Source organism: Epinephelus fuscoguttatus, linkage group LG15 (assembly GCF_011397635.1).
Source record: "Epinephelus fuscoguttatus linkage group LG15, E.fuscoguttatus.final_Chr_v1".
NCBI classification, from domain to species: Eukaryota; Metazoa; Chordata; class Actinopteri; order Perciformes; family Serranidae; genus Epinephelus; species Epinephelus fuscoguttatus.
The window spans coordinates 17,805,258-17,820,561 of record NC_064766.1 but is presented as its reverse complement, the minus strand read 5'-3'; the positions used below and the strand labels follow the sequence as shown (position 1 = coordinate 17,820,561).

Sequence of the window (15,304 nt, the reverse complement as noted above, 5' to 3'; positions counted from 1 at the left end):
AGACGGCGGTGGTGTTTTAGGTCATTGAATATGTTGCGACATGTCAACAGAGAATTTCTTTTCACTATACCACCAGTTTCTTCCATATCGCAATTTTTAAAATGTCTGCTTGTCCTATGATTGTATCTCGTTGGAACTAGGCTACATTGTCCCCATGATTGTGGTGCTGCTCCGTTTCGTATGTACAGTCTGCTAATGGATTTATAGACGCTGTGAAAAAGAACGGAGCAGATAGTGTACATAATTTGCAGAGGAACTCACACTCACACATATGCTGTTATTTATCAAGCAAAATGCAGAACATTTAGTGGTTCCAGCTCCTCAGATTCAGATGCTGCTTCCTCTGTTTTGTAACACTCTTGAATAGCTTTGGGTTTTAAACAAAACAAGCATTTTTCACAGTTTTCTTACAATGTATAGACCAAACAATCAATCAACGGATGAAACAAAGATGATTTTTTAGGTTGCTTTATGTTGATGTAAATTTTCACTCTCTTTCCAACAACACAGAAAGAGCATAACAATCTTTCCTCAGGTGATATGTGCACCTAATTAGATGTTTTCAAGCTTTTTGGATCACTAAATAAAATGATGTAGCAAATTTGAGGTCCTTTTAAAACACAGCAGATAAAAACAAAAGCTGCGTTTTATACTATGCAAACCAAATGCTATTCAGTGCGAATGTGCTGTCGAATTAAGCCTCTTGTCTTTGTGTCTGCACTCACTGCAAGACAATGAATGAATGAATCTTCCACAGATCTCAGTTAATTTCCTTCTTTAAACCTCCCTTGAATCTAAAACACCATCATCCCCATCCTCAGTCCTCTGCTTTCACCCACACTCTGTTAGGAGAAGGAAAGGACTGGAAGACAGCGTTATATTTTGTCCATGTACGTGTCACTGTCAGGGGAGCGCTGGAGCTCTGCAGCAGTGGCGGCCAGTTAATAACCCTGGTGTGAGGTCTAGTGACGGGGCATCATCAGCCGGCTCTGTGCTGCTGTCAGGAGCCATTTACCCCAAGCAGCTCCTCGCCTAATGGAACATCTGAGTCAATAAAAACAATCATCACTGCCAATCCTACTGAAAGCAAGGAAATTATTTTAGGTGGTCACGGAAAACATGGCTGAGGTGTTTGAATCTATCTGTCCAGTGAGTGGCTTGATGTGCACTTAGCCAGTCAACTGATTACAGTCTTCTGTCTTTGTCTTGTGTGAATACATTGATGATCGCAGCAGGGTTTTCTTCAGCGGTGCAAAGGCGATCGCAGCCTGGAAATGAACTGGCCATTGTTTGAACATACAGATACTGCATTTTGATCTCTCTTGGTGGGTTTGGGCGATTGTTTGGTGGGAAACAGAAATCTATGTCTGGCTGTGTTGGATTGGATACCGACTTTATCAACAACCATGTTTTTACTCCCACCATGGCTTAATGAACCGCTCTCAGCATCCACTCAATATCTCTTCAGTGAGGACCTCCATTGTGCCTTCGAAAGGTCAATAGCTGGACAGTGTGTCTTTGAGAGGCTTTCTGCCTTACTCTAAGACTCTTAATGGTGTTCAATGGAGAGACCCACACAACATTCCCAGGGGGCCGTTCCCAGATATCCGCCCGTGATACCTAATCCGGGCCCATTAGCTCTCCTTCCAGCCATGAAAGAGCGCGGCTCCCTTGCATCTCAGGAATTAAAAATTAACCAGCTAATATCCATTTGTCTGATGGGATGCTGTGCGCGGTTGAAACAGCAGATTCCCCCAGCGATGGTCTGTGAGGGATGACTTGTGGAACCCAATCTGCTGGAGGGAAAACGCTGACAGAGATGGCAGGAAGAAACAGAGGGATAATGCCTGTCCATCACATCCATCACGACTGACTCGCGTCTGTAACAGCTGGCTACCGCGAGATGACCCCCTCCATAAAACTAGAGTCTATTCCTTAGCTGTCATGTAGCGCACATTACTCTGTGCTGTATCCTGTGCAACACCACGTCGTGACCTTGCTGTTATTGTCCTTACATGTGCAGTTTTATCAGTAAGGTGGAGTGGGAGCCATGCATGACACACACCATGCAACGCCTTGCATGTTCAGTCATGTCCCACGGTGCATTAACATTTCATGAATAATTAGTGCGTCATCACACAGGATGGCATGTTTGTTGTGCTCGGAAGTGCCGCACTGCAAAAGGGGAATACTGTATATAGTGTCACTGTTTTCCTTTCCTGCAAAAGCAGCATTCGACACTCAGCAAAACCCTCCACATTGCAGAATATAAAACAATTTGTGCTGTGTCGCCTCCTATTCCTTCTTAGATCCTTGTGCTCAAGGGCTTCGCCAACCTGCTGGCTACCATGCATCTCTCCTCTATTGCTGAGTGGCTAACTACTCTAACCACACTGTGAAAAAAAGAAAAAAACAAAGAAGAGGAGGACAGGCTTGTTTCTCTGCCCCCATCCCTCTGCAGGAATTTTCTGCCTTTGATTTCTTCTTTTTTCAATAACCAAGGGCTCTTTTCACTGTTGCCAACTCAATGAGAGCTTATGTGTCCTTCATCCAATTCCAACCCACCACTCTCTTCCTCTCTCTCCCTCTTGCCGCTGCTGTCTCTTCCCCTGCGTTTCTCTGCATTCCCCCTTTCAAATATAGCTTCTGTGAAAATGCTGCTGTGTGTTTCTTGTTGCTCCAGTCTTTGAAGGAGCCGAGTATTTCAGATAATTCATGTCTCTCTCTCGTGGCTTAAGAGGTGTGCTTGTGATGTGGTGAAATGCTGTTTTGTTGATCACGTCCTATTATCTACAATTAGACCCTTAAAGGGGAATTTCCTTAAATCTTTGTATGATAAATCACTGGTATAAATATCAGACATGAATAGCTTGTTCAGATAGAGGGAAGACAAACTCTAATCTGCCTTGTCTCTAAAAGACAAAACCTAATCTCCACTGATAATGAAGACCAGATTTTTTACTTAGCGACTGTTATAGCTTTCACATTCAAAAGTCTTATTGTTGATACTAATATCTATATTATTGGCAACTGCTTAGAAGAATATAAATGTACATAACTCCAACATGTCACTGTCTCTCTGGTTTATGGGCAGTGGGGTTTTCAACAGTTTGTATCTAGCTAACACTGAAAGAGACATGACTATTCATAGCTTGAGGTAATCAAGGATAAATCAAATTAGTGACAACACTGAGTTATCCATTAAGCAGCATTATAATTAAACAGCAGAATATCCCTGGTAGATTTCTGTGTTATATGTTTTAGTCTCTCCTCTTTCTGCTCATGTATGTGTCATCGCCGCTGCATCTCACACATGCATTTTATGCCTGAAATCGAGTCAGGAAAAACATTATAATGACCACTTATCACACCGCTCAGTGCTGAGTGTGACTTTATTCTCATAAACATTTCCCTCTCAAGAAATGCAGCAAGGTGCAGCAGCAGTACCTCCACAAGGACCTACTGAAAAATCGTGTCTTGATTCTGTCCAGCCGCTGAGATAGAAACCGCAATCATCAACGTGTTTGACTGCATGTTGGTTAATGATACAAAGAGCTCTGTGTGTTCTCATCATTAACTTCCATTAACTGTTTTCCTGCCTCATTGAATCCTGCGTTAATTGTGCAACAGTTATAAGATGAAAGCATCCTGCGCTGGAGTCGGTGTAAGGTCCCCTGATCATTATGTATCAGCTCCTTTTTTTCATCTGTGGTTTTATCACACCTTTCTGTAAGATGTAATTTATAATAATGAAATTATGTTTGGCAACACTGTAAAGAATACTTAAATTTCAACGTGAGTCATATTACACATTTTATTTTTGGAAGAAAGCTTGATAATGGTGTTACAGTAAGTGACAGATTCATGTTGTTAAACCATTTTCTTCGTGAATTTAATCAATTAGTACATTTTATCATGAAAAAATCATTTTTATTCTTACTGCAAGCGGGCTGACAAAAATAGGTTAAGACTTTTGCAACATAAGTGTATGCATGCTGTGACTGAGAATTAATTGATTAGAATAAAATGGGAACAGCTTTTCTGATGATATGATGGGATGTAACACAATAACAGCCCCCAATCAGTCTCAAGAGCAAACAGTTTTCTGGTTAAAAATAAATCCAAAAAAACAAATCTAGACATTACTAGAATTTAACTTGATTTAATAACACTGATGAAATGTGGAGATGCACCACTAGCAAAAACAAGACCAAACACAGATGATACGATGTTAAAAGAGTTGAGAGAAAGTCTTATCTATGGGCTGGAATTAGCTAAAATCCACTTATCTCAAAATTATATGAGGCAAAGGGGAATTGTAAACTATTCTGGAAAAAATATCAAACATCTCACTACAGATCTGGGCAAATGGAAGAATAACTGAGGGCAGCTTTTGTTTCTTTCTGGAATCCATGCAGGAAAAAATTACAAGCCATCTAAAAATAACATCAAATTCTAATATCAGTCATTTTTCTTCTAACTGATGAAGGACACGCGACAAAATTAATTCCCTGAAAGGCTCAAAACCAATGATGCATGTCAGGTTGACGGAAAATACACTGCAGTCCCTCCCTTTGTAGATCAGGACGCATTTCCTGTTACATGGAAACAAGTGGTTGTCATTCCTGTTATTAAATGTAGAGACCACACTGGAGTCAGTATTTACAGAGCCATAAGCCAGTAATGATGTATTGTGCTAATAGAATTGTCACTGATAACTGACAGAACATCTTAATACTAGTCGTTTAGCTCTAAATTATATGCAATTGACTTCAGAGCAAACCACTGCGACTGCCGCTTGTTATTAATTTAACTGAATTCAAAGTGCTGTTGTTTGAGATGTAGGTCTGAGATATGTGTAAACCATTAGACCATAATCTTGAGCAGCTTGATGTTTACAATGTGCCACAGGCATAAGTACTGAGGGATTTTATTTTATCTCCCGCAGCACTGTCACAAAGTGGAATAATAAATGTATGCTGATGACATCATGCATATATGCTAAATCTGTTAATTAGCAAACACAGTGGGACCTTGTTCCTCTAAAAACACATCACACTTAAGCTGCATCTGACATCGCATGCTGTGCACTACATCCCCAATATGTGTACTATCAGTCAATAATTTTTTGTGTACATAAATAGTAGTATCATTTCAGACGAGAGCCTCCTTGCCAGGTAGTGATGCGTAACCATGATAACACATGCCAGCCTTAGTTCTACCTGTAACTTGAAAAACTGTGATACTATATTACGCCTATTCATTCGTTTCTCATTTTATCTAACTGCTTACCCTGTTAGGGGTTTGCATGGGCTGACACATAGAGACTGACAACCATTCACACTCACATTCACACCCACGGGCAATTTAGAGTTACCAGTTAACCTGCATGTCTTTGGACTGTGGGAGGAAGCCGGGGTACCCGGAGAAAACCACAGGGACATAGGGAGAACATGCAAACTCCACACAGAAGGGCTCCCTCCACCCTTGGGTATATAGTACGCCTAGCAAAGTGAAATCTTACACTTCTTACATACTTCCACTCCACTTAAATTGAAGCGTTATTAACGTTACAGAGTTATCTTGGTCGCGCTCCGTTATGGCATTGCATTTTGGGACATTCATGACGGTGTAGTGTCCAGTGTTTGTATACTGCAACATTCCAGCAGAAACAGTATGCATCTCACATACAGTACTATTGGTTTCATTGCACAGTTGCGGACATACTAAAAAGCCTCACATACTGTTTTAGACTACTGAATAGGATGTTAGTATGGAATTTACACATAGCCTTAAACTTATTTTGAGGCCGAAAGGTTGACAGTCTGATCACTAACATCACTGTGGACTCCTCTTCAGCTTTAAACACAAAAATGACAAAAATATCTGGGTTAATGTGGGTTAGTGTGTAAGAGCTGAGTCTTAGAATATGTAACTAAGATATTCATGTGCTCCAACTTGGGATTGACCCGTTGAAACTTTTGTCCAACTACTAAATTATGAGGTGGTACGGTGGCGCCTCACAGCAAGAGGGTTCCTGGTTCAAACTCAGGGTGGGGGGTAAGAACCCCAGGGTGGGATAGCCCCTTTGTGCAGAGTCTGCATGTTCTCCCTGTGTCAGCGTGGGTTTTATCCTGGTACTCCGGCTTCCTCCCACAGTCCAAACACATGCAGGTTAATTGGTGACTCTAATTTGCCTGTAGGTGTGAATGTGAGTGTGAATGGTTGTCTGTCTTTATATGTTAGACTGCAATAGTCTGGCGACCTGTCCAGGGTGTACCCCGCCTCTCACCCAATGTCAGCTGGGATAGACTCCGCCCCATGACCCCAAACAGGATAAGTGGCTACGGAAAATGAGTGAATGAATGATGACTAAATTATCATTTAATTACTTGAATACAAAATCAACAAGGCGACACATGATCCACATGTACACAAAAGGTTTTTACTCAAAACTACAATTTGAACATGAACAGAAGACAGAGATGAATCCATATTACCGCCATTTTACAGTGCTGTTGATAATTTGTTTAGATCAGCCATGTTTATTGAAACAGGGAACTAACACCTGCAGATTAATTGATACCTTTGAAAAACACTCATCCAGTGGAGTGGACTCGAGTCACATTACTCAAACTTGAGTCACAAATTTGATGACTTAGGCTCGTCCTGACAAAATCAAGGAAGACTTGCAAGTCAACTTGAACTTAAGCAGCAGTGACTCATGACTTCACTTGGACTTGGGGTGTTTGACTTGAAAATACACAATACCTTCTCTGAAGCCAATTTGGGAAGAGAAAGTTAAAGACTTTTTTTCAAACATGAAATGAGTTAAACACAACAACATTATGACTCGATAATCAAAATTTAGGACTTGGGACTTGAGTGCAAAGACTTGAGCTTTACTTGTGACTTGCAAAACACCTAGTTGGTCTCACCTCTACACTCATCCAACATACAGTACCTGTGTACATGTAATACATCTTTTGGATAGTTAGGGCCATACAGCATCATCAGTGCTCTAAACACCAGAGGTAATACTTCTCGAGGACGGATATTCAAGCATGCAATTTGCCCTGACTGCTGCTGTTTGTGTATACGTATCAGTGTTGTGGGAATTTGTATTTTTGCTCAGAGGGTATTATAGTGTATATACCATTTGTTATGACCCACCAGGGGGAAGTGAAATCTGGTCCCACACAGCAAATGGCCACATTTATTTTTAAAACATCATCAAAATATCCTTCGTCACCATGAAAATCGATGTGTTGGTCTCATTCCTTTGCAACACAAGTTTCTTTTTAAATATACAGTGCAGTTCCTCTTTTAAAATGTGCTCACGGTCTATATGCTGTTTTTAATGATTCTTTGTAATATGGATCACGGAGAGAAAAGTAACTGCAGCAGTATTAAATCAGCTTTCAAACCATCAAGTGCTAACTGAGGGGCTTCCTGATAGAAATGAATCTCTTTACAAGTAATATTTCCCAACTAATTTCCCCATAGAGTTCAATAAAAAAAATTAATAAGGAGGAACAGCTGATAAAGGGATCCATGTATGAAGCTTCATTTCAGGAGTGTTATGGTTGGGGGCTGATTTGGTACCTCAGATCCTTTTTGATTTGCAGTAATTTAGCCAACCATTTATTTCAAATTGCGGCAATAATTAATAGCAGGAAGTAGTTTAGAGCGGGAGTTTTGTTCCACTGCTCTGATGGATATAAGTTGTTTAATTGACTGAAAAAATGGGTTTAAGATCCTAAATGTCATTCCTTTAATTTAATTAAATAATTAATACAACAATCGTGCAAAAGTTGCAGATTTTCTACGTTAAGTTCAGTAAAATTATAGCTTTGTGAGGCCTGATTGGATGGAAATAGGTTTATTATGTATGATTCACAGTATTAAAAAATGTGTTGCTCAGCAAATGTTTGGTGCTGAGGGTAGGAAAAGTTTTATTTGATGGATGCTTTTATTCAATATCTGGCAAGGGCAAAGCTTGGTGGCCCCTCGACAGACTCTTTAGCACCATAGCTGCAAAAAAAAAAAAAAACAGCACAAGACATCTTTGACCTTCACAGGCAAAGGTTGTTTATAGGTCTGCTCCACTGTCCACATGAGATGTGTGAGGCTGAAAAACAGGCCTGGTGTTGGCCACCAGAGAGATACGTAACAGCATTATTGAGCGCATGCACCAATTTCTCTGTCTGGCACCTACATATTGATGGTTGTTGTATCAAAACAATGGCCTTCCTCTGAGTGTAATAGTGCTGGCTGGGTCCCTTATTTGTCTGACAGGATCCTATTCCTGGAACATTGTGCACTGTCCAAGGTTATCATTTGTAACCTAAAAGGAACAGAATTCCCTTTCAGTCACTTTGAGGTCGCATAGCAACTCACTTTGTTACATGGAGTCGATGTGTATGCGCTCATGCGCCTGTAGGAGTGTGTGCAGTTGCCTTTGTATGTGCCAGACGGAGCGCCCACCTGACTGCCCAATTGCAAGAGACATTTACAGCAAGGTAAAACTTGTGTAAACGTCATTTGCGCCAGTCATTAGGAAGGTGTGGCGGACAGCCGGGCTGCAGTTCAGCGGGAGTTTTGCCAAGCTAACGATTGATCATGGTAAGGTTAGAAGGCGGAGTAGATGGGATGTCAAAATCCTAAAGATATTCAGGTCCTCATTACTGGGGGTCACAGCATCCATGCCCTGCACGTTCAACCGAGTCGCTTGAGTGCTCATGCACTAACAGCCAAGCTGCACTGTAAGCAGAGCCCACTCTCTGTGCCCATTACATTGCTTCACTTATGAATTCTGTAGTTACCCAAATCTGTCCTTGATTGCCAGGTGGTTGCATTGAAATGGAAAATGGCAGATCTGGAGTTTAAGTATTTTTGATGTCATCTTCGAATACAGAAATTACACTGTAACTGGAGGGACTGCAGAGCTTAACATCTTTCTTAATATTCAAATGTGAACAAGTTGCAAAATCATTACAGCATTTATATTCCTGTCCAAGACAGCTTGTTAACATGCTTGCATATCACTGAACTGTGGGGAATATTTGCTGCAACCCTCTCCCAAGGCTGTGTTTAGGAAAAAAAAACAACAATTTCAAGTACTGGTGAAAAGGCCAGAAAGTTGGCCTGTGCGTATAAATTATGAATTACAGTCTTGTCCTGAGCCTTCACAAGGTGAGTGCAAGGATGGGGATGGGGAGTGGGGCCGTGGGTGCATTTTATTTGCTTTAGAAAATGGGGATAATAGGGCAGTATTTATACATTTTCTATTCTCAGTGATGATTCATGACTTTGCTTATTGCACAGGCTCCCAGAGTGGGGCCTGGGGACCACCTGGATTAGCTGGAGGGGCTCCCCAGGAAAATGAGGAATAGTTTAATTCCGCTGTTATAATGAGTATGTGTGTTAAGAAGTCTGTATTTACTCCGTCTCTCCAACCTCCTGTCATATCTCCTAAATCAGACTTGCAAAATCACCTCAGGCAGAGTTTCCTGGTTGCTTCATTGTCTCTTTTTAGCAGGTGCTCAGTGTAAACAGAGAAATAAAAATGACAGGCTGGAGATCCCCTCGTGTCTGGTGCATGTTCTCAGAGGCTGCAGGACTTGAGGGGCAGGAATGAATGGACACAGCAGCGAGTGTAGCCGAGTGAATCCGAAAATCCTGCTGACCGACCTGTATGTGTTTTCACCACAGAGGCAGAAAGAAGCGTGACTGTGAAGGGAGAGACGTAACAACTCCCTACCTTCCACAGCTCCTTCTGTGGTGGGGGGAACTGTGTCCAGACTTGTGCTTTGCGAATTAACTTGCAGAAAGAAGACATTTTAGTCGCAGGAGAAGAAATAACATTTGTCCTCGGCTTCACGCGCGCGAGGCAGCGACACTCAACACTTGAGCGGAGCTGACGTTAACCCGTTAGCAGCGAGACACGGGAGCTGCCACGAATAGATCCAGTATCTACGACCCCGGTCGGCCGACCGGGATAGGACCTCGTGTTCCTCTGGCAGTGGACTCGTATCTTTCCCCCCCTCTTCTTCTGCTCTCCGGGTTGGCTCTAACTCTTGTGTTTTGTGGCTGTTAATTACATGAAGTGGATTTTTGTGCTTGCTGCGAAGTGAAGACGGGACTAAACGTAGTGGTTCAGAGAAGGAGAGAAATGCCAACGGCGGTGACAAAGAGGAGATTCAGTAAGTGCACCGTTATCTTTTTTTTCTCAATGTCCCCCATTGAACTTGAGACGCAGCTTTAAGCTTCACCGTCAGCGAACTTGGTGACATTACGGTAACTGAATTCATTTGTCTGTTTGTTTGGCGTCTTTTATAAACTGGAATTACTTTGAAAATGCTTTTTTAAAAGGTGTACCGGCCACGGTGAAATATTGTAAGTCGGCTCCGTCTGGCAAAAGCAGGTCTCCGGCTAATGCCAGACAGCCACGCACACAGTTTGTTGCTGTTTTTATTTATGCTAACCCTCAATGTATCAACAACTTTTATTTCAACACCTATTGAAAGCGAGTAATTACTGGTCTGTTCACAGAAATACTCGGTCTTCACATGATACCCACAGACATGGAGGTGCATGGGGGAAGAAGAGGCACACTTTTCGTCTTAATTACTTATTTCTCAAGTGATTTTCGACACACAGCCCCGCGAGGAGTTGGCCATAAACTGAGCGCGAGCACTTTTCAGTGAGCAAATTGACGTAGCTGTGGTCTTTGCAGGGATGAAAGCTTCAATCAAGCAGAAAATCTGTCGAGAATCACTAATGAAATAATAAATAGGGAGCTGTGGTGTTCTGTGGGCGCGAGCCTGTCGTCACCCTGTTTTTGTGTAATTGCACTGTGCGGATTTGCACCCATTTGTTTTTTTTTTTTTTTTTACCTTATATTAAAAAATGCTTTGCCATAAGGTGCCATCTCTCCAAACCTGCCTGCTCCCTTCATGTGTGCGCGTGCACGAGTGCGTGATCATGTCAGCGAGCGCCTCGGGCAGATGCAATCTTTTGCTCTTCCTTTATTTAATGTTACCAGAGACAGGTATTTGAGTTCTTGTGTGCCAATCAGTGTCAGAAGCTCCTGTGATGTGTGTGTCATTCATCTGCCCTTAGAAATCAGTGCTGCTGCAGCACTGGTTGTGGAGACAGGTTTGATGTCATAGATTTTCTCCCCTCAGCTGAGGCTTGAGCATACATTTCAGTAATCATCCATTAGGTAATTTAATTGTAAAACCATTTCTTGTGACAGCTTTTGCAGGTACGCCACTTCATCCGATAGCCCAAAGCCCTCCTCAGGTCTTGAACAGATCTGAAGTGGGGGGGTGTTTTTCACTGGGTGGATATACGGAGAGATTCTCAGCATTGCATCAAGCCCGCAGCCCTTTTTGGTTTATTTAAAGAAAGGATTGAAGCAAGAGTGACATGCTGAAGTAGCCTCATGGCCATCCTTTATCAATACATGAATCCGATTATGGCTGTCACAGACACAATGAAGAGACCTAACCATGAGCCAAACTGTAACAGGATGATACAGGGTGGGTTAGTTTCTTGGAATTGCATCAGAGGCTTTCTGCAACTGAATCCTAGGCCCCGCTGCATGTTTGGGTTTCTAACCTTCAGCTCATGCCCACTGAAAAGAAACTGACATGGTGTATTTCTACTCTATTCAAGGTAATTTAATAGTAAACTGTCCTGTAGGCTAGCCTACACAGCAGGGTCCTCAGTGGGACAGCCTACTGTAAAATATTATGGCTTCTGCATGTGGGCTGCTCCATCAACACATGCCGATTAGGCAGTCGAGTCTCACTGTAATTTCTTTCATAATGCAAGTGACTCTCTCTGGTACTGTTTGGCTCAAGGATTCACAGTTACCTGTTGTTATCTGGATAGATATTTCATCATTTAAAGCTATGTTGACAGTGTTGTTAGGTGCCATGCTGCTGAAGCATTAGGGTTTTCTTCAATCATGTTGCAGGGAAGCTGCAGGGTTTCTTTACTGTGTTTTTCCAGATTTATTTTCCTGTGTATTTTCCTGCTTTGTGGGCCATGAAAGCTGTTACACAGCCAGTGAACATTTTGGCATTTTCTGTAAAATACGTTAATATGTTTTACCATGATTCGAGCACTGGTGTTTATTTGCCGAATACTGACACATTCCCACAAGCTATTAGGTCTACTTTATACTCCAGCCACTTCAAACCAAAAATTATTCAAGAGAAGACATGACTTATTTGACCTAATCCTCATGACTCCGGAGGGATTACAGGGTGGCCCACAATGGATCACCACATCGCTTTCTTCTTTTGTTTCTTGCCAGAAGAGTCAACAGTTCATTTGGTGTCTGTTTGGGGTTTTTGGAAGAGTGCCTCTGAAAGGAAATAGTCTTGGCCTTAAGTCGATGACGTCATCTGCTAGGCATAAAGCTAGGCTTCTTAGAAACAATTAGCAAACATCAGCTAGCTGGCATTACAGCCACTTCAGCTGTAATGTTTGTATTGCAGTTTGACTCATTTCAGTGACATTTCAGACCTTTACTCTTCCTTATTTATTCACCATATAAATTATAGCAAAAAACCTTAACATCTTTGTTTCGGTTGTCAGGAATTATTCCCGATCTGTCATTTAATTTGGGGATGACACCAGTAACCAGCATTTTCAACATGGGTGGCAGGGCTACCCTCTTTTTAATCTTTCCAGTGACAAATTCTGCTTTTACATGGATTTACTTGAATTTACAGTGTAGTATCGGTTGTGTTTGTTGTCCTGGGTGAATCCCTGGCCTGTGTGAGCATTTGTATGTAGCTGTGTCGGGTATTTTCTAGCAGGCCTGGTCTGGGGCTAGCAGCCAGAGCATCTGCCTCAGCTTCCTTGTATGCCGGTGCTCCCTGGCAGAGGCCGGGCTGAATGGCACTGTTAAAGAAAATCCAGCTCCTCTGTGGCCACACACTGAAAAACCACTCGGCACAACCCTCTCCCTACTGACGCTTTCTCATGCTTTCCATATGGGTAAAATCTTGGTAATTTCAGGGCCCTGGAGTTATAATGAGAGGTTTTGCCCTCAGTGTGTTGGTCTGTGGTGGGCGGGATCAGCGTTTCAGCGGGTTTATGGGGGATTATAACTGCTCTGAGATGCCTCACTGGCCCACTGTCAGGGCGTTGGCACAGAAAAACCAAGAACTCTTTTTAACTAGGCAAACTGGTTCAAACTGGTTGTGATAGGGCTCTTTGGCATGGGGGGGGGTTACAGGAGCCAGACTATAACCTGCAGTTTAAGGCTGCAAATTAAGCTAGTTACTGCAGAGATTTAACTACAGATATGAGTGTGCTGATTTTCTGCTTAGACATCAAGATGTTTTACTCCTGCCTCTATAGGCACACCGCAGGCAACCACCATTGTCCAGTTTAGCATCCCATCCCCACATAAAGACCGGCTGCTCTTAGTAGTACGCATGGTGGATTTTTAACAATGCTTGTTCTTTAACGTCAGCCGCATAAAGGCAAAGAGTGATTTACTACTCTGTCTGCAAGGGTAATGTAGGAGCAATTTGACTGCTGATTGAAACCAGGTCTCCCATTTCAGAGTCCACTGGTGGCATTATAAACCATTTACACCAATGTTTTACAGGGCACCCCTGCAATGGGGAAAGTGGAAACAGACGCACGGCCTAAAAATGGCCTGCACTACCACGAGAGGCCTATTTTTATCCATTCCTTGTGTGATTTGTTGTCTTTACTTCAAAGTATGTTAGCGCAGCGGAGTGAAGTAGTGAATATGGATGACATTGAAAGGTCAAATGTTAATCAGTGCTGTTTTTCATTTAAGCAGAGGGACCTCCGATATATAGGGGGTCCGCCTGCTTTGGATTATGCAGCATGTTCTGTAAGCGGTAGAGCTTTTTCCTCCAGCCATTATGTGTGAATCAGAACAGCAGTCCAAATTCTGTGAAGACTGGCTCAGGCAATTTGCTGTGTCGAGACCTTATGACTTCTTTGCACTTGTTCTGTATCAACATATGTTAGAAGGTAGCCATTACTTAAATGGACCAAGCAGACTTAATTACATTTTTACCACCTAAGTCTTAAAAAACACACAACTCATTACAGAGTCAAAGTGCTGCTGAGGAGCAAGAGGAGAGAAAGTGCAAAGACTAACGAGTGAAGGACATTGAAACTTGATTGCTGAACCTTTAGGATGCTGGTATTCTGTTAATGCCACTGTTAATGACTAAAGCTCAACATTAGCTGCAGCCCATTCACAGTAAAAGCTTTCCAGCTAAGATAATTGACTATGGCTTTATTGTGAGGCAACTACAGTGTGTGTTCAGTTACAGTCATTAATGGTGCAACACTTGAATTTTATTAGTTTTCGCACAAAGGTCAAAAGTGGTCCAAAGCTGCATTTGGATGTTTTAACTTTTTGTTTTTGTTAACTGATTACTATGATACAAGTGATCAAGTTAAGATACCACAATCAGCATTAGAGTTGCATGATCATTTCGTATTTGCTTAATTAACTTTAATTTTTCATGCAAATTCACAATTTAGAAATCGAAGATAAAAAGTAGGTCAAGGTTTGAAGTCCTCAGTTTACTACTTGCTGACAGCTCAAAAATATCACTGCTCTTTTTTTGCCATTGAGAGATTTTCTGATGTGAGAAATAGAACTTTTAACTGTGAAGTATCATAATCACAATGTGCAGTTAGCCACCCATTGGTATGCATAACAAAGTCTGTAGTGAGATGTAGAAACTGTTGCTATTCATCTGCTGTCCCTGTGATCTCAGATGGTTCCAGATGGCTTTGCATTCCCACCACACAGGTCATCTAATTAAAATTTTTAACCACCAAACACATAAAAGTGGATTGTATACAGGTGTTGTAATTGTTTTAGTATTTATCCTTGCTTCCCGTAGAAGGAGACGTGTGTATCTAGATGCTTGTTTTACCTCTCTCCGCTGACATTTAAGAGTAATTATGTGAAGCATTTCTTTTTGTGTAGACTGCTCACTGCAGCTGTAAATGGTTGAGATGTTGATAAGATACTGAACGTGTGTTTACGAAACTTGTCTGAACGTCAATGGCATTACTACTAGTCCAACCACGTGAGATAAATTACTGTTTTTGTCTAAGCATAGTATTTACAGGTTTGTGTGTGCTTAATGACTTTAGTGCTTACCCATGACATATTTGCTGGTAGTGTGGGAAAAACGTTTTTCATCAATGCAACACAGTGCAGCGTGTGTATCTGCAGTGCAAGGCCTTGCTGTTTTTATGATTAAAAGAAACCTGAAAT

The 15,304-nt window shown here is 41.8% G+C and overlaps 1 protein-coding gene across 1 annotated transcript in view; it reads left to right on the top strand.

The window, feature by feature from the left end:
• Positions 1-9,689: 9,689 nt before the first annotated feature.
• The window catches only part of LOC125902848 (receptor-type tyrosine-protein phosphatase F), a 188,698-nt gene continuing 183,083 nt past the window's right edge, over positions 9,690-15,304 (top strand). Inside the window, exon 1 of the mRNA XM_049599481.1 lies at positions 9,690-10,205. The gene's annotated coding sequence lies outside the window, so the exon portion shown is untranslated. The remainder of the gene's footprint in view (positions 10,206-15,304) is intronic.